Source organism: Podarcis filfolensis (assembly GCF_964270895.1).
Source record: "Podarcis filfolensis genome assembly, chromosome: 13".
Classification (NCBI taxonomy): Eukaryota; Metazoa; Chordata; class Lepidosauria; order Squamata; family Lacertidae; genus Podarcis; species Podarcis filfolensis.
The window spans coordinates 7,293,970-7,309,871 of record NC_139615.1 but is presented as its reverse complement, the minus strand read 5'-3'; the positions used below and the strand labels follow the sequence as shown (position 1 = coordinate 7,309,871).

General features: G+C 45.7%; 1 gene segment (V, D, J or C); it reads left to right on the top strand.

Annotated features, from left to right (window-relative positions):
- The first annotated feature begins 3,254 nt into the window (after positions 1-3,254).
- On the top strand, positions 3,255-14,312 carry LOC310747175 (immunoglobulin heavy constant mu-like). The segment is given in 5 exons: positions 3,255-3,314; positions 9,926-10,228; positions 11,850-12,182; positions 12,512-12,835; positions 13,857-14,312.
- The last annotated feature ends 1,590 nt before the right edge of the window (positions 14,313-15,902 follow it).

Sequence of the window (15,902 nt, the reverse complement as noted above, 5' to 3'; positions counted from 1 at the left end):
TGAGAGACCCCTGTCTAAAACCCCAGAAAGCCACTGCCAGTCAGTGTGGGCGGTACTGGGCTAAATGGACCAGTGGTCTGACCTGTGAAAAGGCATTTCATGTGTTGTTTGGCTGTTATATGTTTAATTTTTTAAAATTTAAGTATTTATTGAACTTTCCCCACAAATACACAAACAAGAATGTAGTACAAAGTCAGCATAGTGATACCCGCATGAGAAAAATGGGGATCAACAATGATGGCTACAGGCAAAAATAAAAATTGTTAGCTGTTTGGCATGCTGCTCTGTGGAGGGGTAGGGGTAGGGTGCAGTCAGCTTTTATGAGTTGCCAGCTGACCAGACACAGCCCACAGCTAATGCCCAGCCAGTCAACTAGGCCACTGCCCATTTGAAGCCATCATTTTGATGGGGAATCCCCACTCCTAGATTCTGCCAGCCGGGGAATTCCCCTAACAGCCAACAAGACACATGGGCCCTAGCTTCTGGGGTGGTGGACAGAGGTAAAATTCACAACTGCTGCCCACCTGAGAATGGTGAGAGACCATTAGCACTCTGAAATTGCAGGTTTGGATGAAATCAGTGAATGAAACCAAAAGAAAAAAATGGGATGTCAGAGGTCAGAGTTCCCAATCTTAGTCTTTAACGTATGTACTGCAATAAAGTGAAACCATGTCTTAGAAAACTTGGTTTAGATTTTTTTTTTAAAGAAATGTATTATTTATGTCAGGAAATGTGTACATATTTGTAAAAAAAAAAACTCAAAGTGGTTTACAAAAATAATAAATCAATAAATTAATTAGTAAAAATAAATAAATCATTCAAAAAATTTAAAGTGGCAATAATTTAAAAACACCTCAGCATTCTAGATATCTGGGTCGGATTGTCTAAACAAAAATGTTTTTATCAGGCACCAAAAAGAGTACAGTCACACGTTGTTTTTTGAATAGCTTAGTTCTCGAACGTTTTGGCTCTTGAACGTTGCAAACCCGGAAGTGACTGTTCCGGTTTGCGAACTATTTTTGGAAGCCGAACGTCCGGCAGGGCTTTCGCGACTTCCAGTTTGCTGCAGGAGCTTCCTGCAGCCAATCAGAAGGTGTGCTTTGGTTTTTGAACGTTTTGGAAGTCAAACAGGCTTCCGGAAGGGATTCCGTTCAACTTCCAAGGTACGACTGTACAGTGAAGGCACCTGCCTGATGTTAACAGGCAGGGAGTTCCAATGTATCGGCGTCACCACAATGAAAGATAGATGCATAAAAATGAGCAATATGTGGCACCTATAAACAGTGCCAGTTCTGCATATTGAAGCAGTCAAGAGGATATATGTGGGGTAAGGTGATCTCAGAGGTAAACTGGTCCCAAGCTGTTAAGGGCTTTACATACTAACAGCAACACCTTGAACTTGACCTGGTCGCAGATCAGAAACCAGTGCAGAACTCTGAGCACAGATGTTATATGTGGACAAGGTCTCACTCCTGTCAGCAATCACGCTGCAGCATTCTGCACCAACTGCAGCTTCCGGATCAAGCACACATAGCAACACATTGCAGCACTCCGTTCTTGACGTAACCAATGCATGAGCTACTGTGGCCAAGCTTCCCCAGTCGTAACTGAAATATCCATTTCAGTTAGTAAAAGGGCACTTCTAGCGAGTGAGGCTAACTGAGCTTCCAGCAAACAGAGCTGGAGCCAGAATGGACCCCAAACTGGTGTGCTGCCTTGTACATTTTCCTATAAATTGAAAGGCGGGGTGCAAGCAGACACCTGAACACAAAACAAGTCTTCTCCTTCAAGATTCAGATTCAGGGACAATCAAAGAAACATTTAAATATTTCAGAGTAGTGTGGCACAGTATCAAAACCAAGTAATATTGAGGACAATCCTAGCTGTGATCCAGAATCTACAGTTCTCCACAACATATTGTTGTGAATGTGGATTTTCAGCTCTGACAAAAGAAAGATCAGAAAAGGAGAAAGGCTTCTTTGTGTTGATGAGTAGAGTGTTTGTCTCAAATTAGACCTAATATAAATGATATTACCTGGCAAAAGCAAGTTCACACCTCTCATTGTATACATACTTAAGGTACATACGTAAGAGGCTCCTTTATAATTGTATTTCGGAATGATTCGTGTTCTTAGGTAGCTGCATCGTTTTATACTTTCTGGGTGTCCCATGATCATATTATAAAGCAGTTGTGTTCTATGTTATAAAACAAGCCCTGCTATGAGTTGTTTCTTTTTGTTTTCCAGTGTATTGCTTATCAATGGGGGGGGGATGTGTGGCATGAGCCAATTTTTATTCTGAAAGTGTGGCCCAGAGAAAAAAGTTTTAGAAACCACTGCTCTAGAGCGAATTTGAGAAGGCATAGGGGTTGTTGGAGGGGCAAAGAAGAGAAAGTGCAGGTCCCGTTGCAGAAATGCACTTCCATTGCACAAGCAAGTGGACTGCACCAGATAGTGCCCACATTGGCCTCACAATTTAATCTATCTGACAGCTGCACAAAGTAGGAATCCAAAACCATTTGCAGGAATGAAATGTGATATGAAAATGGTTAATAGCAATATATGAGGTGAAGGCCTAGTTTGGCACTCAAGCCTGAATGAGCCTATTTGACAGTGCCATTGTTACACTTGGTAGTAAGCTTCACCAACAACAATGTCATCACGAAAGTTCACTGGGATTGACAGTGCAAGCCTTTATATGTCTACTCAGAAGTAATCCCCACTGAATTCAATGGGGCTGGGAAGCCAGTGGTGATTGTGGTGAGCAAAGGGAATAGCCGTAGACCGAAGCCCCTGCAAAGTCCATATAGGATTGCAGCCTCAGTTTATTTAACTCTGTAACGCTTAATATCTTTATATAATTTTGATTTTATACATCACCCTGGACAAAACAAGCAAACAAACAAGGGCTGTTAAGTTGAATTAACTAATTAATTAGGAGGGAAGTAGGTGAGTATCAGCACATGTTTTGAGTTTTGGAAGGCCAGATTCACAGCAATTCTGTATTTCATCTAGCCCTGTTTTTCTCGACAATGGAATTTTGGGGTTATGAGAAGGTCAGAAAAAAGGGGGAAGTTCTGGCTGCCCCCAATTATATCCCTTGAACTTAAAACTCATGATGTTTTTTCACACCTTCACGCCAACTCTCAGGACGTCACTAACGTGCAATGTTCTTTTTTAAGGCACTTCATAAGAGCATGGTTAGGGGAAAACTCCGAAGGCCTCATTGCAACAGAAAATAGTCCCAAACAGAAACAGACGGCGGGTCGTTCAGCAGAGGTCTGGTTGCTTCAATCAACTCCAGCCTTGGGATCGGTAAGTAAAAGAGGGTTTGTTCTTAATGTTATGGATCTTGAAAAGATAGAAACATAGATACCCCAAAGGAAAAGGGACTCCTTGGGATGTCCTAGACTTTCCAGGAAGCAAGTGAAGGATACAATGCCTGAGAAGGGGAGAAGCATTTTTCTCCTGTACTCAAGGGTCTCCTGTTGATTCTTGGGCTTCCTAGCTGATGCAAGTCTTCCTTGCTACCATCTTCCAACTGAGCATCTTTATGTAAGGGAGGCTGGGGGAGTAGATGGGGCTTGGAGCTGCTGAATATGAGGCTTGGAGAAGGCTGCAAGGTAGCCTTGCTGTATTCCACCAGCTTCCCTATAGTCCAGCATTCAGTTGACTCTTGGAGCTGAGAACTTCAAGGATAAAGAGCGACTGGTCAACCTTCCAGAAGCTCCACTTCAACTCCTGTTATCGGAGCCAAATGGGAAAGACTGAAGCTCAGTGGTAGAACATCTGCTCTGTAAGAGGAAGGTCCCAGGATCAATTCCTGGGGACCTTCTGGGCTGGGGGAGAAGCCCACCTGCAACCTTAGAGAGCCACTGCTGCCATCAGTTAGTGTAGGCAATACTGAGCTTCCTATGTTCTGATACCAGGCCAGAGCAACAGCAACAGCTGAGAGGAAGGAAAATAGGCACATGAACCTTCACCATGCATCATGTTCAGCTTGAAAGCTTCCCACCACTCAGCCAAGGGAGAGGTCTAAAGAAGGTAAGTGAGAAAAGCCCCAGGGCTCCTTGCTAACTCTTCCCAAGCTTGCTACTCAGCTATGTCCCAGCTGGGCTACCTGCCAAGCTGCTTCTTGCCTCCAAGCTATGGTTTATGCTAGGAAGCTGGAGGAGGGCAAGGGGGCTACCCAGCAGTCTAGCTAAAGCCTGATGCTGAACTGGGAACTTCTGGGCTCCCAGAGGAGTGTTGGGCTTCAAGAAAGTAGCTGGGGAACAAGAGGACAACCTGAAAGCTTGTTCAGATGTGATGGCCAGCTAGCAGTTCCTTGACTTTCTAGTTGAAGGTTGGTCTTCAAGGAAACTGATAAGGTGGCAGTGGGGGACTGACATCTACCCCAGCCAGATGCTCAGCTGTGAAATTTTTGACCTCACAGATCAGCAGCAGGATTCAAGCTGGGGAAGGCAGTACTTGAAAGCTTGCTCCAAACCTAAGGCTCTTTTGGTAGACAGCTGCTGCCAAAGCAGGAGAGATAGCTCACTTCCCACCAGCTTCCCATAAGCCTATCTGAAAGCCTGCCCCATGCCTGATCCTCAGCTAGGAGATCCTTGGCACCCAGCTGAATACTAAGCTAAAACAAGCTTGCTCAGCTGTGAGATTCCTGGCTTCCTGGACAAGCAGTGCACTCCATGAACCCTGGAGGGGAATGTGAGCTCTTTCTCACCTAATGTTCAACGGGGACATTGTCTCATACCTAGTTCAGAACCAGGATTCAAGGAAGCTAACCCTGGAGCAAGTAGCAAAGCTGAAGCCAGCCCACAGTGTTAGGATTCTGGGTCCTGGGGAGCAGCCAGGGAGGCTGCCTCTGCTGTGAGCCTAATGCTCGGCTGAGATATTTCTGACCTCCTAGCTGCATGCTAAGACCCAGAAAAGCTGGTAGGGAGCAGTCAGGTAGGCAGGCTGCCCAGATGCTTGCCCCAAGCCCGATGCTCAGCTGGAAGATTCTTGACCACCTAACTGAGTGCTAGCTGAGTCACAGAAGCTGATGGGGAGCAGCCAAGGGGCTGTCCAGATGCTTCCCCAAGCCTGATGCACAGTTTGGAGATGTCTGAGCACCTAGCTTATTATTCACAAATGCTGGTGTGGGGCAGCCAGGAGGGAGGCTGCCTGAATGGCAGAAAACCCCAAACCTGATGCTGTGCTGGGAGATACTATCAGACAATCAGCAGACTTCAAGGAAGATGGCAGGATACAACAGGGCTGCTTGCTCTAACCTAACACCCTCTGGGAGCTTCCTGACTTACCAGAAGAACGTTAGGCATCCTCTGGCAAGGAAGGTGGCTAAAAGGCAGATACTTCACTGGGAGATTTCTGATACCTCCCTCCAGCAATGAGCAGCAGGATTCAGTCTGCCAAGGGGAAGAAGAGCTACTTGTGAGCTTGCTCCAAGTCTGATGCTCCAATGTGAGGCTCTTGGCCTCCCAGATCCACAGCACGTTTCAGATAAGGTGTTACGAAGCAAGGAATTAACTTCAAGCCCATGTTAAAGACTCATAACCTTCCTGAGCCTCAAGGAAGCTCACAGGGAGCAGCCAGGGCAGGGGGAACTGGATGAGTGCTAGCAGCTTAGAATGACAGGTTCCTGAGCCCTAAGATGTAGAAAGCTTTAAGGAAGCTGCTAGATAGCTAGAAATGCTGTAAAAGTCTGGTCCAAGCCCGATGCTTAATTGGGAGATTCCACACTATTCAGATGAGCAGCAGGCTTCATGAGGGCTGGGCGAAAAAAGAGATATTATGTGAAAAGATCTGTCCCAGACCTGAAGCTCAGGCTGGAGATCCCCCGATTCCTACTGGAGCAGCAAGAAGCTGTATTGTATCAAGGAGGCTGTCTAAACCTGCTCCAAAGAAGATGCTCAGCTGGGAACCTGCTTGCCTCCCAGTTGAGCATCTGGCTACAGGGAAGCCATCAGACTGCAAAGTTAAGGAAGCTGGAGTGGGGAGCCACAGGGCTACCTGAATGCCTGCCCAATGCCTGATACTGGAGCTATGTATGGTGCGCAGCTTTGGGGGTTTATATTAGAGGTCTGAAGCAGCAAGCACAGCAAAGGAACAGGAGGGTTAGGAAGCAAGCAGCTTTGAGGAGACGAAATTCTGCTCCCTGCTCAGAAAGTGTTCTTTGGAGCAAAAAGATCTCTTAGCTTTGCTGGATTTCAAGGGCTGAAGCAGGCAGGAGCCTCTCTCTGCAGTGGGCTGCTATTGATGAGTGGGTTGAGCTGGTTAGGACAGGAGGCTTGGCAAAACTCCTAGCAGGGGGATGTATTGCAATTTTCAGGAAGAGTTTCAGGAGACCCACTGAAAGACAACGTTCTGGGCTCTGTACCTGGCCACAGGAGGGTAGTGTAATTGAGTGCTTCAGAGAAGGAGGAAAGTGGGATCTGGTGTACCTGAGAAATGCAGCTCTGGGGAACCTCATGCTCCTGGGAGATGGGAAAGGAGCACAACGGCTTAAAACAAGCATGGAGTCTCAGCATTAGAAGGAGAGTGGTGTCTAGTGGTTGCAAGCTGGAGTCAGCAAGAGCTAGGACTCCCAGGTTTCGTTCTTAGCTCTGGCTGAGGAAGGGAAAATAGATGTGTAATGAAGACCAGGATTTTTCAAATGAAGATTCCGGGGTTACTAAGTGGGAAGCAGATGCAGCCAAGCTTTGGGGGACTTGTTGCTAGCTTTGGAAGTGTGGTGGATTTTAGAGCAAATGGATTTCAGGAAGCTGGAATGGACTGGATAGGTTAGAGAGTTGGTAGCCCTAGCCACCATATTCTGTCTAGGGTTCTATATGGACCAGGAGGGACAGCCTCACCTTTGCCAGCTCAGTGCAGAAATTGTCAGGAATGTGGAAATAAGCATTCTGTATAAAGCTATTGCCAATGGCTTGGTAGAAAGCAAGAAAAAACAACTATTGACTATTCTAATTCTATCCCCATTTTGGAAGGAAACTATGACATACTGGGGAAGGAGGTAGTGGTGTGAGTTGAGGTTTTATCAGATTGGGTTAGCAGAGTGCACTTGCAGGTAACACAGTGGGGCAGACTGGCCGCTTTTTTCTTGCAGAGCTTCCATGCTTTTAACAGTAGTCTAGCAGGCAGAAAATCAAGCAGTGAAGCTGTCCCCACCACTCCCTCTCCACTCCTGCACCTGCTGAACTTCTGCCTGTTGGGGATACATTAAAGGCTCAAGGGACTTGGCCAGGGAAAGGAACCACACCAGAATGGCTGGGATATAGGGTTGCCACCTCGTTTTTCCTGCACGTGCTCCTATGCCTTTAACAGCAGCCTAATGTGCACGTATTTAGCAGGGGAAAATATTCATGGCATTGGAAAAGAGCAAGAAGAAAACCTTCCTTTGCTGAATGTGTGTGTGTGTCAGGCTGCAGTGATTAAAACAAAATGCCCCAAATATGTGACAGCAACCATAGGAAGTAATACAAAATCGTTTGCGGCTTTAGGTCTCCATCAGGGCAAAATTACTCTGCGTGCAACAGTCAGAGGCTGACTCAAAGTAAATCCCTAACCTTTAGACTTGTCAGTCTGTCCACACATACATGAGGTTAAGGGGGGAGGCCTTTTGTCTTTTTTCAGGCAGACTTGGGGCCTCAGCCTCTTCTTCGTACAAAATTCAGCAGAGCATAGCAGTGGTCCAGCTCAAAGAATCCAGAGATTCTTTAGATCTCTACTGGTCATAATAATGCTGACCACCATGGCATAAAATCTCGTGGTTTCTTCAGGCTAGATATTATTATTATTATTATTATTATTATTATTATTATTATTACTCATAAGCTGAATAGTTGAACATCCACTTTATCCAGTAGGAGGAAATTATCAGGTCAATGTTTTGTCATTTGTGGAGTAGGTTGGGCCTGTAAACCACCAGCTGCTGATATCCCATAGAATAGTTGATCTTACACACTTAGAACGCCAAACAAGTTGCAATTGGCTGTACAAACTGATTTGGCTTCACCTTCATATTATTACTGCCAGCTGATGATGTTCAAATAGTCTCTAATCACAGTTTGCTTGCCTTTCCATTTTTTCTTCTTCTGTTGACCGCTGCTTTTTGATTGTCCCCTTACCCAGTTTCAGTCAAATTTGTATGTGAGGGGGCACTAAAAAGGACACCTGCAACCTGCAGCTGGTGCTGAACAAAGAGGAAGTGAGAGAACTCGCACAACTAAAAGGAGGCCTGGAATTTTGAGATGTGGGCAATGCCAGCCAAAAATGCCACCCGAGAGAGTGAGAAACATGCACTAGCTCAAGATATAAGTCTATCAATGTTCAAGGAAGCTATGACACATTCACACCATACATTTAAAGCACTTTCGTCCCACTGTTTCATGGCTTCCCCTAAATAAGCCTGGGCACTGTAGTTTGTTAAGGGTGCTGGGAGCCGTTAGGAGACCCCTCAGAGAACTACACTTCCCAGCATTCTTTGGGGGAAGCCATGACTTTTAAGGTGATGTAAGATCACTTTAAGTGGATGGTGTGGGTGTGACTGTGTTCCTAGGCAAGTGCATTCAGGACTGCAGCTGCAGATCTTGAGCCAGGATCCAAATCTTGATTTCTTCACCCCACTGGTTTCGGTTAGGTGAAAGGGGCTTAAATCTAACGACTTGGTCTCAGGTGAGTGGTACATCAGCCACCAAAGAGAAGTGGTTGTTACCTTGGTTCAGAAGTAACACCCAGGCAAAAAAAAGGGGGGGTAGCTCCACAGCTAATGCTTTTCCCACTGTGGCAGGAAATCTTCAAGCTGCTGAAGTTTTTCTCACCAAGCAGAAGTCCAACAGCACCATCTTGGCCTAAGGCTCCACACCTCAACCGTCCTCAGACCTACCCTGTACCATTTCTTGAATGATTTTTTTGCCTGGTTGGAATATGAATTGTGATCATGGCTTTTGCTTACTTGGATGGGGAAATGGGGGGATGTGTGCATTGGAATCCTCTGACTTTTCTACAGGTAGAATGTACCAAGGTATGAACTGCATCTGTTGCTCTGCTCACCTGTGTTGCTTTTGCTTTTGCCTTTGGCTCTGCCTGTCAATGGCACGAGGCCCAAGAAGGTTGGTTGCAGCAGAATGTGGCACTCAGGCTACCATGGCTTTCCACCTTTTCCTGCCAACTTCCTGTTTCCTTTAGGCATAAGCCAGATGCAGGGACAGCAAGGCCAAAACTACACCCTTTCTTCTGATTGCTTTTCCCAAACTACATACTCCAGCATTCCTTCCCCTTGGCCATGAATGGGTGTTGCCTTCTCATGGCTGTAAGATTCGCTCACATCTCTCTCTCTTTTTTAATCAATGTAGAATGCAAAATGCAAATGTCTCCTGCATGTTTAGATAACTGACAAACTTAAGGCCAAAAAGTTGAAATTAATTATTCACTGAATAACAGCGCAATTGCAGCTGAATGACATAAGTCAAGTATTAGGAAAACTCAGAGAGAAACGGTCTGTCAGTGGGTGTTAAAACAGGGCTGCATGTATTCTGCAAAGAATTCAGAATCCTAAGCTTATTTTAAAAGAACATTTATAGCTGAGAAAATCAGCTTGAAAGTGATACATCAGCACAACATATATCTCCTTGTCTTTTCCTCTAACAAATAGCAGAGATCAGTCCTGCAGCATTCTTAAATCCAGCCAGGACTGGAAATGGTTGACAACGGCAGAACTCTCCATGAACTTGGGCACTCCCGAGAATCTACCTCAAATGAGATGATGAGATCCTGTAACCCACACTCAGCTGATGGAATCATAGAAAAGTAGAATTGGAAGGGACCCCCAAGGGGCATCTATTCCAACCCCCTGTATTGCAGGAACACACAAGCATCCACATTGGCTGGACAGCGTATACTCAACATGTCTTTCTCTTTCATTGCAGCAAGTGCCACAGCCCCAACGGTCTTCCCATTGCCTCCCTGTAGCCAAGACTCCTCTACCGCCTCCCAGGTCTCCATAGGTTGTCTGGTCTCTGGCTACTTTCCTGAACCAGTCACAGTGCAATGGAATTCAGGAGCCATCTCCAGCGGCATCCGAACCTTCCCTGCACTATTAGATTCATCCAGTGGCCTCTACACTCTCACCAGCCAGCTCACCATCCCAACCAGCACCTGGGAATCAGAGAAGATTGAATGCAAAGTCGCCCATGCAGCTACCAGCTCTGAAATCACCAAGGAGATTGAGCGTGAGTCTGGCTGGGCCATTGTTATCTGCTTTCTTTTTGACCCTCAAATGGACACTCAATATGGTGAAAGAAAGGAAAGCGAAATACTTTGGTGGAGAGAGTTGGGGAATAGATGCAATATTTTTGGGTGACGCTATTGTCTGGTAAGGGACGCGGGTGGCACTGTGGGTTAAACCACAGAGCCTAGGACTTGCCGATCAGAAGGTCAGTGGTTCAAATCCCAGCAATGGGGTGAGCTCCTGTTGCTCGGTCCCAGCTCCTGCCAACCTAGCAGTTCGAAAGCACCTCAAAGTGCAAGTAGATAAATAGGTACCGCTCCAGCAAGAAGGTAAACGGCGTTTCCGTGTGCTGCTCTGGTTCGCTAGAAGCGGCTTAGTCATGCTGGCCACATGACCTGGAAGCTGTATGCCGGCTCCCTCGGCCAGTAAAGCGAGATGAGTGCCGCAACCCCAGAGTCGGTCACGACTGAACCTAGTGGTCAGGGGTCCCTTTACCTTTACTTTATTGTCTGGTACCAAGGCACATTAAGCAGGCAGCACAAGAAATGGTCTCTGCCCAACATGGCTTACAACTGAAATGTGGGGGTTGGGGGACAGAGAGAGAAAGCTTGGAATTGCTCATTCAGTACCAGACGTGGGGTAAGGAAAAAGCAGGTTCAGAAGTCAGGGGCAAGTTGGAGAAACACCCAGAGGCAAGTTTTTTGAATACATTTCAAGGTTTGAGTGTTGAATTTACAATGATTCGTGGCTATTTATTTTTAAATTCTGTTTTTGCTGCTTTATTCTGGGAACAAAGTTACACATATTAGTAGTGTACACACAGTGTTTGTTGCCGTGGGCATTCATGACCCCCACCTTTAATATCTTATATGAGTTGTCAAGCTGCAGAAGCAGTGGAGTGAATTAAGAAATGGGGGTGGGGGTGGATAGCCTGAGGCCCAATCGCTTGTAATGATGGAAGGAATGGCTAGGATTGATCACCCTGTGCTATCCTTTGTGCTGAAGCAGGCAAGGCAAAGCATGATAGCTACAGGGGGGAGGCAAGCTTTGAATAGGGATACAAAGTAGGAAAACAGTGCATTTCTGAGTGAGTGTTCAAAACATTGGGATCATGATATCAAAAGGAGGGAAGAATAGTAATAGGAGAACCAAAAGATGTCAGTGGCAGACGAACTAGTGGCCACTTACCCTCCAGTCTTCTAACTAAGCGGATTCCTCTGTTTGGGTCTCAGGGCTTACGCTGAGTGGTAGACAAGTAGACAAGTGGCATCCTATCAAATCTGTCCTTCTCTGGATTTTGCAAAGCAGTTCTCCAGCCAAGTAGTATGTACAAAAATGCATCAAGTAGGGGGAATTGTGCCCCCAAACCAATATATGATATGAATAACGTAAAAATCCATCATATTGAGAGCACTGCTTAGCAAAAATGTTTATGTTATGCAAAATTGCATACAAAAGTTTGTATGTTAGGAGAAATTTGGATTAAAATGCACATGAGTAAGACCTTGTTTTTTAAAATAGTTGCAAACTGATGTGGAGAACTGGGAGAATAAGAAACTAAGAGGAAACCGAAACTGACAATTTCACCCATCCCCTACCTCTCATGAATTATACCCTTCCAGGCTCTATTGCACTACCTCCAGTGGCCCCAGAAGTCCGCCTGCTCCATTCCTCCTGCAAACCCAGATCCAGTGATGCCACCATTGAGCTGATGTGTGTGATCTCTAGCTTTTACCCCAAAATGCTGACAGTGGAATGGCTGGTGGGTGGGCAAGCTGGGCTCCTGGCTTCATTCACTGAGCAGCCCAGGAAAGATGCCCACGGATACACCTTCAGCACCACAAGCACAGTCAACGTCAGCCAAGAAGACTGGCAGGCTGGGAATAGCTACTACTGCCAGGTGTTCCACGAAGAAACCCAAACCAAAGTGAAAAGCAAAGCGAAGATATGTGAAGGTAGGAAAGGTTGACTGAGCAGGCACTTGTGTTTTCCTCTGTTTTGGTGGGCATGGACTGGAATGCAGGGGTGAAGAGGACAACTGCTTTGAGGTTACTGAGGGTCCTCTCATGCATGTGATAATAATTTCAAAACAGCCTCCTCTCTAATTTGTGTATATATAGCTGCTTTCAATTAAGGCCCATTAATTGACCTTACTGATAGTGTTGTTGTTTTCCATTTCTACACTGCCGCAAGGAGTGTACTTGTTGAGAGGTGCAGGCAAGCCGCTGAAACAGCAGAGAAGTGGGGGTTGGTTAGAGAACTAACATGAAGTTTGCGTCTCCAGATAATGCTGAATGCCCTTCCAGCGGCATTAATGTGCACATCATACCCCCAACGCCACAAGACCTGTACGTAAACAATGACCCCAAGCTCACTTGTGTGGTGGAGAATCTGGAAAACGCAGATGGGCTGAAAGTCACCTGGTCACGAGCGGATTCTGGACCCGTGAGCCCAGAACTACTGGAAGTGAAAGAAGAACGTAATGGAAGGTTCACTGCTACCAGCTCCCTCCCTGTCACAACATGGCTGCAGGGTGAGAAATTCACCTGCAACGTGGAATATCCAGGCTTGACTGCTCCCATCACTAAGACCATTGCCAAGACAACAGGTAAGGGGGGAAACAGAGTCGGTCTCCCATCATGGGGCTGGTGTCCTTGTGTTCCAGCAGGAAAGAGAATACTTAAACACACAGCACCACTTGGCTCATCTGCAATTTACACTGCGGACACACTTTGCAATTTCACACAGTCTGGTGGGGCTATTGTGCAGGTTTGCACAATCATTCTACACTTGTCTCTGCTCACAGGTTTTTATAGTGCTTGAAAACACACAACACCACTTGGCTCATCTGCAATTCACACTGGAAACACACTTTGCAGTGGCAAAGGAGGTCTGGAAAACCATTCCCCTTTGCTCACAGGTTTTTATGGTACTTGAAAGACCTGCAATGCATTTTTTTTTTTTATTAGAAGGCAACTCTTGGACCAAGGGGAGGGAAGGGTGCGTCCCCCACAGGGGTCAGTGACTCTCACATAACAATTTTCATTCCCATAAGACTATTGCCATCTCCACTCTATTGATATTGTTTCTCCAGCATTGATTGAACCTAGATGAAAGATTGAGCCGGTTCTGTTGAAAGCAGTTCTTCATGCCCTTTCCCTGATGGCCCGGTTCACACATTGTGGAGCTACCTGGGTATCTGCTGTGCAGAGGTTGCTGCATGAGCATTGCAAGATTTTAAACTATGCTTGCCTTTCGACCCCCGCCCCTGCAGGAACTTGAGCATACCAATAACTTCTCAGTAGAGGCTGGGATTCTGTGTGCTGCATGATATCCGTATATATATTGGGAAGCAGGGCTGTTGAAATCTTAAATCACTGCTATCTCATGTAGTTCAGATAATATAATTGGCCAGTTAGGGTAATTATTGGGAACATGCTGCTGCTATGAAGTGTGTGTGGACAGTCTGCAATGACCCTGTCTGGAGTACCTATGTTCAAGACAACAAAATCACAGTCTTTCCCTACAAGACCCTCATTCTCAACATTGCATTCACTAATTTGGCTTAATGTTAATAATTGTGGCTTCCTCCGTTTCTCTCACACATTTCGCCCCCTCCTCTCAAAAAGGCACGAGAACCCCTCCCGGAGTGTTCCTCTACCCCCCTCACCACGAGGAAATCAACGCTCAGCCAGCAATGCTGACCCTCACCTGCCTGGTCACAGGATTCACCCCAAAAGAAGTTTCTATCCAGTGGCTGAGGAATCACAATGCCATGCCTGAAGACCATCATGTCAACACGCCAGTCATAAAGGACAACAAGAACGACTCCTACTTTCTATACAGCCACATGAAAATCCCATTCGCTGACTGGAACAACGGAGTTTCACACACCTGCATGGTTATCCACGAAGCCCTCCCCATGAAGTTCACTCAGAGGACCGTGGAGAAAACCCAGGGTAAAAAATGATGACCATCCCTCCTACGGCATTGCAACCTCTTCAGCCTCTCCCAGATTTTTTCTCTAGCATTGTTAGATAAACCCTATGTAAATAATTTCCATGAATAAAAAGAGAACCAACTCAGATATATCCCATGTTGTGGTCATTTGCAGGGGAATCGATGACTGGGGTGGGGTGGGGTGGGTTCTGGAATGCAAGGAGAGAATGGATTAAGGGGGGTCTTCATGATATTGGAAGCAAAATGTATTCGCCATTATCAGAGCTATGCCATGGGGAGCAGGGAGGTTGCAAAGGTCAGTATATGTGTAGTTTTACTTCTCACAACAGGCCCTTGCTATGTCCCAGAAGTGAGAATGATTTGGTCCAAAGACACTCAGTGAGCTTCATCTAGTTAAGTGGTGATTTGAATCTGGGTCGCATTCCACCGGACTCAAGTCCAGCATCCTGTCATTTGCTCCACCCTGACTTCCATCTACACATGTCCACACACAGGAAGCTGCTCTCCTTTTAACGTCTGGTGCTGAAAATAACAAAGAGGCTGTTGTAACATTAAAGAGGAATATTTATGTACCCGTCTCTCCCACAAAGATTCTGTTACAGATCCCCCTCAACCCCATCACCACCATCACCATCAGTAGCTTTGCCCCGGCCTCAACTGCCCCATCAGTTCCTGATTGGAATTATTGTTCAAACCATCCAATCATGGCAGAGGCTGCCGTGTTCACTGCAGGCCCAGAAACAGTATTATAACTCAGTTTTCTGTGTATTAGAAGCTGATATATAATATACAGCAGGAAAAGAGGCTGTAAAGGACAGTATAAACAAGCAAAGATGAAGCACCAATAGAGCAAGGGGAGCAGAAAATAAAGCAGGTCCAAGATGCTAACAAGGCTGAAATAGCTCATACAGAATCGACAGATTTAGATACATTGCAGCATGCGTGGGAAAAACATGAACCCATATATATAAAACAAGGGAGTGAAAATAAAATAAAAAGGCTGGGGAATGGCGGACATGATTGTAGAGAAACAAGAGCTAAATGCATTTTTAAACATATACCAATAGTAATGATAATGATAATTTTAAATCTGAAACATTCACCCAAAAATATAGCCAAAGCCTCGTCTGCTAATTTTGCCTTCTTGATATGAAAATATACACATAATATGGAGAGATCTGCCCATATTAGAAGATCAGTGAGAAATTATTTTGCATTGCCCTTCCCTTTCTCCATCTTCCCCAAATCAGGAAATATCTTACAAGATGTGGGAAGCTGACTTTTATTGAGCCTCATTTGCCCTCCTTCTCAGCCTAATGCTTGTCACTCTGACAAGCTCTTCGAGCTCCCCTTAAATCTTCTTATAGAAGGAGTTAAGAGACGCTGAGACAAAGGCATAGATCTCATTGCAGTTGTTGGCTGTGATCACTATTTGAAATCCTCCTTTTCAGAGGCACTGTGCCTCTGAATGCCAATTGCTGAAGACAAACTGACAGTGGAGGGTGAAGGTCTTCATGTGGCACCGGACCGGCCACTGTTGGACGTGCTTAGACAAGATCCTTCATCAAGGTTGCGCCTGTTCACATGCTCAGAGCAGACCCATTGGGATTAATGAATATGACTTAGGGCCATTAATTAAAACAGGTCTGCTCTGAGAAGGACTAGTATTGAGTGCAACTGATGCAAAGTACACTCTCTACCTCAGAGCTAGAACC